Genomic DNA, 8,940 nt, shown 5'->3' with positions numbered 1-8,940 from the left:
ACTATGCTATACACATGAGGCTGCAAACGATGGCCCATAGGCCATACTTGTCCACTGCTTATTTTTAAATGGCCTGTGTCGAAGAATGGTGTCTGTATTTTTAATTGGTTGGAGAAGAATCAAAAGCAGAATAATAGCTTGTGACACATAAAAATTACATGAAAATCAAATTTCGGAGTCTGTAAATAAAATTTTATCAGAAACAAGTCGCACTCATTCATTTACTCACGGCGATTGCTACTTTTGCCCTAAGCGGCAGGGTGGAGTAGTTTGTGGTACAGAGCGTATGGCCCACAAGGCCTAAAATACTATCTGGGCTTTACAGAAAAAGCTCGTCGCTCTCTGCTACATATCATACCATATCTCCCATACCAACACATCCTCTCTAATTCCTTTTTCCTACTTTGCTTTCCTTCGTATTTCTTATTACCATGCTATGAAGTAAATGTTTTTATTCAAATACAGTATATGGAAAAATGAAGATTATATGGATTGCTAGATCTGCTCCCCAGACCAAGAAATAGAATGGTACAGCACCCGGAAGACTTGCAGAAATCCTCCCCTGTTTATCTTCCCCCAATGAAACTGTTCTGACTTATATCATTATAGATGAATTTTGCTTCTATATGATCTTTATATACATGAGATCACACCATATATAATTTTTGTGTCTGGTATCTTTCACTTAACATTATGTTTATGAGATTTAGCTGTGTAGTTACTTTTGCATAACAGTAGTTAATTCAGTTTAATTACTTACATCATTCCATGGTATCAATAAAATACAAAATTATGAAAAATCCATTTTACTATTGATGGGCATTTTTATTGCATCCAGTTTTGGACGATTACACATAGAACTACTATGAACATTCTTTGCATGTCTTTTAGTACACATATGTATGCACTTCTGCTGAATGTTTACCTAGAGGTGGAAGTGGTAAATCACAGGGTATGCAAATGAGCTTCCATAGATATTACCAACCAGTTTTCCAAAGTGGTTGTACCAATTTCCACTCTTACTAGAAATGTACAAACCTTCCATTTGTTCCTCATGTTCATCAACACTTAATATTTTCTCTTTTTTATTTTTTATTTATTTATTTTTATTTTATTTTTTTCCTTTATTTATTTTTTTTATTCTTATGTTAATCCCCATACATTACATCATTAGTTTTAGATGAAGTGTTCCATGATTCATTGTTTGTGCATAACACCCAGTGCTCCATGCAGAATGTGCCCTCCTCAATACCCACCACCAGGCTAACCCATCCTCCCACCCCCCTCCCCTCTAGAACCCTCAGTTTGTTTTTCAGAGTCCGTTGTCTCTCATGGTTCGTCTCCCCCTCCGATTTCCCCCCCTTCATTCTTCCCCTCCTGCTACCTTCTTCTTCTTTTTTTTTTTCTTAACATATATTGCATTATTTGTTTCAGAGGTACAGATCTGAGATTCAACAGTCTTGCACAATTCACAGCGCTTACCAGAGCACATACCCTCCCCAGTGTCTATCACCCAGTCACCCCATCCCTCCCACCCCACCCCCCACTCCAGCAACCCTCAGTTTGTTTCCTGCGATTAAGAATTCCTCCTATCAGTGAGATCATATGATACATATCTTTCTCTGTTTGACTTATTTCACTCAACATAATACCCTCCAGTTCCATCCACATCGTTGCAAATGGCAAGATCTCATTCCTTTTGATGGCTGCATAATATTCCATTGTATATATTATTTTTTATTTATTTTTTTTAAAGATTTATTTATTTATTTATTTGACAGAGAGAGACACAGCGAGAGAGGGAACACAAGCAGGGGGAGTGGGAGAGGGAGAAGCAGGCTTCCTGCAGAGCGGGGAGCCCGATGCGGGGCTCGATCCCAGGACCCTGGGATCATGACCTGAGCCGAAGGCAGATGCTTAACGACTGAGCCACCCAGGCGCCCGATATTTTCTCTTTTTTAAGCTTTAGTCATTCTGTCTGATTCTTTTCATTAGAATGTGAACTTTGTCAGGGAAAAGATTTTCTCTCTTTAATTACCATATCCACAAGTGCTTAAAGTGGCAAGTATTCAACTAGTATTGAATGAATGAATGCTTGAGTGGTAAGGCTGTAGGAAAAAGGACAAACTTTACTTCATAGTTTAAGGTCCTTCATCTGCTGGTGCTAACTTACTCTACTCTGAATTGCTGTAACATTTACCTATATCTTTTCAATGACATGTCAATTTATTATCATTTTCAATGTACATTTCTTATTCTACCTGTTAGAATTAGGGTTTCTCAACGTCGAAACTATTGACATTTTGGGCTAGATAGTTCTGGATAGTGAAAGGCTGTCCTGGGCATTGTAAAATGTTTAGCAACGTCCCTGGTCTCTACTCACTAGATGCCAATAGCACTGCCTCCCAAACCCCACCCTACCCCCTGGAGTAGTGACGACCAAAAAGATCTGCAGACATTGCGAACTGTCCCCTGGGAAGCAAATTTGTTCACAATTGAGACCCAGTGTGCTGGATGTTGAGCTAGAGAAGAATAATTGTTGTATTGGGGCCCCTGGGTGGCTCAGTCAGTTAAGCGTCCAACTCTTGGTTTCGGCTCAGGTCATGATCTCATGGTTGTGAGATCGAGCCCCACATTAGGCTCCATGCTCAGTGCAGAGTCTGCTTGAGATTCTCTCTCTCTCCCTCCCCCTTAGCTCCTCCTCCACATGCGTGCTCTCTCTCTCTCTCTCAAATAAATAAATCTTTAAAAATAAAGAATAATTGTTGTATCAACTTTCCTTTCTCTCAAGTTTGACACAGAGTTTTACCCATAGTAAATGCTTCAACTAGTAAAGCTTTGTTTAATTTTCTCCTTGTTGAATATCATTACCACCTGGAAGGTTTAAAGAAATACATGATCCCAGAACCCATCCATACCCTACTAAATCATACCCTGGGGGATAGGGTCAAGGAGTCTATAAGTGTAAATAGCTTCCAGGTCATTCCAATGAGCAGCTTAGTCTGAAAAATGACTACTTCACGTGTGTCATATTTATCAGTTGATAAATAATTCTAACTGAATGTCAAGATTGTGCTGTATACCTATACATAGATACAAAGTTTTCCCTCTTCATTTTTTTATTCTTTTCATTTTTTTAAAGATTCCATTTATTTATTTGAGAGAGTGAGCTAGAGAAGAGAGAGAGTGCGTGCACAAGTGGGGGGAGGGGCATGAGGGAGGAGAAGGAGAAGCAGACTTCCTGCTGAGCAGGGGTTCTGATGCAGAGCTTGATCCCAGGACCCTGAGATCATGACCTGAGCCGAAGGCAGATGCTTCACCAACTTAGCCACCCAGGCGCCCCAAGTTTTCCCCCTTTAATAAATGCAAATATATGTTTCATCTATTTATTATCTGGAAAACATACTCAATTCATGAATATAGTGTTGATCTAGGCAATCTATAGTACTTCCATTTAAGAGTTCTTGTTTTAATAAGGTCATTACTTTGTTTTGAAACATATCTGACATTGCAACTATTTTTTATGCTTCCAGCTTTCTGTGAGAAATGCAGTGAGAAGAATTTTGTTAATTATACACCATCTTTGCACTGTTATATTCAGTGTAAAAATCATAACAGTAAAAATCGTAATAGTAATCAGAGCAGATGGCAATGAAAAAGAAATAGTGACTTCTTTGGAAATAAAAGAAGGAACCAATTTATATGTGCCTCTCCCTCTTGACTTTGAATTGTACAAACCAACAATATAAAGCACAAAAGTGATTGTATTTTGCAACTACATTTTTTTCAAATGATAGATACATTTGACTGGTAAAATTACATTTTTATGCAATGGCAAGACAATTTTTACATTTAACTTTTAGTTTTTATTGATTTTGGTATAGTTTATTGTCAGGCTTCTGTATATTTTCTTAGATTTACCAAGTAAAAAGAAATATATTTTTACTTACTGTCAAAAACTACAATATTGATAGTGAAATGTAAATTTTCTTTCATAAAAATTCTGGGGCATCTGAAAGCAGTTACCTGAAAGGTGAAAGAAAATTGCTGCTCATTTTCCATTTCTCTATCACTCCCAAATTTTCTTTGTTTTGTTCCTCTCTTTAGGGGTCATTGCCACACACCCACAAAACTACCTAGAACAATTATTAAATTATGGGTTTCCTTCATTGTGCACATTTAATTTATTGCCAACTTGAATTGAATTTTAAGCCTATTATTGAAGTATTTCTATTTTTAGAAGATCATCTGTGCTACATCCCGCTAGCTGCCTACCCAATACACATGCTCTCCTCTTTCTTACAACTAGAACTTGATGTTTTTTCAGAGTGGAAATGAGTCCAATTAAAGTAAACAAACCAAAAATCCTACATATCCTTTGCCAGCTCTAAGTGGCCATGTGACACAGTTTTGACCGATAAAATATAAGCAAAAGTCACTGAGTAGGGTTTCTTTGAGAGCAATTTAAAGAGATAATTTCAACTGGCAGGTGCTTTTCCTCCTTTGCCCTTCCTCTTCTTCCTGGCTACAGCTTGAAATTAACAGCCATCTTTCTTTCTTTCCTTTTTTAAAATTGTTTTCTTTTTTTATTATTAATATACAATGTATTATTTGTTTCAGGGGTACAGGTCTGTGATTCATCAGTCTTACACAATACACAGCACTCACCACAACACATACCCTTCCCAGTGTCCATCACCCATCCACCCCATCCCTTCCACCCTCCTCCCCTCCAGCAACCCTCAGTTTGTTTCCTGAGATTAAGAGTCTCTTATGGTTTGTCTCCCTCTCTGATTTCATCTTGTTTCATTTTTCCCTCCCTTCCCCTATGATCCTCTGTCTTGTTTCTCAAATTCCTCATATCAGTGAGATCATATGATAATTGTCTTTCTCTGATTGACTTATTTCGCTCAGCATAATACCCTCTAGTTCCATCCACGTCATTGCAAATGGCAAGATTTCATTTTTTGATGGCTGCATAATATTCCATTGTGTGTGTGTATGTATATATACACACACACCACAACTTCTTGATCCATTCATCGGTCTATGGACATCTGGGCTCTTTCCACAGTTTGGCTATTGTGGATATTGCTGCTGTAAACATTAGGGTGCAGGTGCCCCTTTGGATCCCTACATTTGTATCTTTGGGGCATAACAGCCATCTTTCAACAATGAGGTAAAAAAAAAAAATCTAGATAATTCTAACTCAACAGGAAGAGACAAGAAGGTGGGTTCCTGAAGGCATCGTGATGCACTTGAACTGGCCTGCCTGGTTTTATGAGAAAATAAAACGATTACTTAAGCCACTTTAAATTGTACTTTGTTATGTTCCGCTGAGCCAATTCCTAGTTGCTAAACCATTCTTTTACCATGAGCTTATGACAGGCCTTGGTCTTGCCTCTCCTGGTCTTTTTGGTAAACCTCCTTTCTCCTTATTCTTGAACTTCAAGCCATTTTTTATTCATTCTATCCTTAGCAGCGCCATTGCTGGAATTGTCAGTTCCATGACTGTCTTGCCTATGTCATCTTTACAAGTTTCCAGTTTCACCTTACACTATGTTCTCCACCCTCTGTTTCAGAAAGCTGGTTATAGTTCAGAGTGTTTCTATTATTTGCTCCTGCTTAATCCTACAAAAATATGGTGACTTATCTATATGCTTCGATTTAAGAGTGGAGCCCTAAAGGATTAATTGGAAATTCTAGGCACAAGCTTCACCCCAACTTGGGCTTCACTTTAGTTTAAAAGAAGCTAGGCTATTTCTTTGGAAATCCCCTAAGATCATTATTTTTATGTCCTTTTTCTTGGTTTTCTCGAATTCCCCACAAATACCCTCCTCCTTCATCTGAGGAGCCACAGGGGAGAGGCTGAGTAGTCTCAATATTACATTTTGTAGGCTTTTACTTCTCTGTTTTCTGATATGCTATTCACCTCTTCTTCTTGGTGTCTCCCATTGTGGACGTCCTGTTTCCCCCATTCCACAGAATAAACTCCATTCTTCTCCCAGGGTGGAGAAGAGATAGTCGCCCTGCTGACAGGCTTGGGAGTGAAGATTGTAGGAAGGGAGTGTCTGCCTGCTTCTTAAGCAACCTTTTATTTTCTCACCCTCAGTCTCTTGTATAAATCACATTGCTTCTTTGCTGTCTCCGTTGTTGACCTTGATTTGAATTTTCCTAGGTCTCTTCTTCTGTTATGATTCATTCATTTGCTTTCTACTTCCAATATTTTGTTACTGTCTCCTCTCTTGATATGGGTTTCTTCCGTAAAACAAACAAAACAAAGCAAACCTCTTTATGTTGTTTTTGTGTTCACTTGAGAGGAAGCAGTGGCTAATATATGTTTCCAAACTCTCATCTTTAACCAGGACATTATACTTTTTTTTCCAAATGTTTATCAATACTATAACAAATATCCATTGTACTAAATGCTGAAGCAATTTTTTTTAAATTCTTTATTTAGATTCAAAGTAGTTAACGTATACTGTATTATTAGTTTCAGGGGCAGGATTTAGTGATTCATCAGTTGCCTATAACACCCAGTGCTCATTACATCAAGTGCCCTCCTTAATGCCCATCACCCAGTTACCCCATCCCCCCCACCTCCCCTCCAGCAACCCTCAGTTTGTTTCCTAGAGTTCAGTGTCTCTTATGGTTTATCTCCCTCTCTGTTTTCATCTTATTTTATTTTCCCTTCTCTTCCCCTATGTTTTGTTTCTTAAATTCCACATGAGTGAAATTATGTGGTACTTGTTTTTCTCTGACTGACTTATTTCACTTAGCATAATACCCTCTAGTTCCATCCATGTCCTTGCAAATGGCAAGATTCCATTCTTTTTGTTGGCTGAGTAATATTCCAGTGTGTGTGTGTGTGTGTGTGTGTGTGTGTGTGTGTGTACCACATCTTCTTTATCCATTCATCTGTCGATGGACGTCTGGACTCTTTCCATATTTTGTCTATTGTGGGCATTGTTACTATAAATATTGGAGTGCAGGTGCCCCTTTGAATAACTATATTTGTATCCTTTGGATAAATACATAGTAGTACAGGGCACCTGGGTGGCTCAGTCGGTTAAGTGTCTGCCTTCAGCTCAGGTCATGATCCTGGGGTCCTGGGATCGAGCCCCGCATCGGGCTCCCTGCTCAGCAGGGAGCCTGCTTCTCCCTCTGCCTGCCATTTCCCCCTCCTTGTGCTCTCTGTGTCTCTCTCTCTGTCAAATAAATAAATAAAATCTTAAAAAAAAATACATAGTAGTGCAATTGCTGGTTTTTAGGGTAATGCTGAAACATATTTTTTATTTTTATTTATTTATTTATTTATTTATTTTAGATTTTATTTATTTATTTGACAGAGAGATAGACAGAAGAGCACAAGCAGAGGGAGTGGCAGAGGGAGAGGGAGAAGCAGGCTCTGCACTGAGCAGGGAACCCGATGCGGGACTCGATCCCAGGACCCTGAGATCATGACCTGAGCCGAAGGCAGATGCTTAACCATCTGAGCCACCCAGGCGCCCGAAACATATTTTTTAGAAAATGACGGTTAACTGTATTTCTTTCACTTCTATTTTCCCTATACATATATTCAATACCGATTTAAACATATTTAATATTTAAATTTATTATGTAAAGCTTACATATTATATAAATATAAAATATATGTAATAACATATATAAGCACGCATATTATGTGTATATTAAAGTAAATTATCAATTTTGTAGCCTGCTTTTTAAAAATCTCCCATTATATCATGAGCATTGACTCATAAAATACTAATTGGAACATGATTTTTAATGGTTGTCGATATTCAATCTTGTAAATGAACACAATTTTTTATTTTTAAAGATTTTATTTATTTGAGAGAGAGAGAGCAAGTGCATGAGCAGGGGGAGGGGCAGAGGGAGAAGCAGGCTTCCCGCGGAGCAGGGAGCCGGATGTGGGGCTCGATCCCAGGACTCTGGGACCATGACCTGAGCTGAAGGCAGACGCTTAACGACTGAGCCACCCAGGCACCCCGATGAACACAATTTTTTAAAGTATTTCTTTATTGTCAGACACTAAGGTCATTTTCTGGAATTTAGTTCATTTTCAGTGGGCATCCCGTCTTCTCCACAGGTGGCACACTTACTTTCATCTAACTCCCACAGTGAGGAGTTCTTTGACCTCTATTTATTGACGGAGGAGTTTGGCTAAATCAGCTCTAGAAGATCTTTCAGATACTCAAGAAAATCCTTCCTGAAGAACAGAGCAACGGTTTTTGGAAGCTCACACTGTGCAGGCTGTTGCTACTGCTGCATCCTGTAGCGGGTGGGGGTGCGGGGGTTGGTGCGCAGTATGGTTAGGGAGAGTGCAGTAAAAATTCTTTCTTTTTTTAAACCCACATAGACCACCCGGCATGCATGGATTTTACATTCTCCGCGGGGTAGTGTGGCTAAGATAACTGTTATATAAATACCAGTTTATTTGACATTCCCACGGCATTAAAATGGAGGTATCCCTCTAAAACAGCAGTTGAGTTTGAGATGGACAATCTATGCCTGTAAACTATTTACATGCATACTGACATTTACCTTGTTTCACTGGTTTAGATTGGATTCTAAATGTACAATAGTGATATCTGATTTTCTGAGACTCATGATTCCTTTGTTCAAAACACATGTCTGGTATGAAAAGGTATATTTCCAATAAGATCACACGCTCCATTTCCGTGGCTGCAAACACCAAATAAACTCCATGGCATGATGGTAAGCCCCTGAGCCTAAAGACCAGTTATGCTGCTTAGGCTTTGTTTAAACTGTGGGCCAAAGGTCAAGTCATTTAATCAGAATGAAGTTGTTCATCTTTTCTAAGCTTTACTTTCATTGTGTGAAAAATGAAATATATTTCTCCTCTGCATCATCAGAGGCTTGATAATGAGGCCAAATGAGATTGTTTCAAGTTATCCT

The sequence above is a fragment of the Neomonachus schauinslandi genome, chromosome 2, assembly GCF_002201575.2.
Source record: "Neomonachus schauinslandi chromosome 2, ASM220157v2, whole genome shotgun sequence".
Classification (NCBI taxonomy): Eukaryota; Metazoa; Chordata; class Mammalia; order Carnivora; family Phocidae; genus Neomonachus; species Neomonachus schauinslandi.
The sequence above is the reverse complement of the archived record's forward strand: the minus strand, read 5'-3'. Positions refer to the sequence as shown.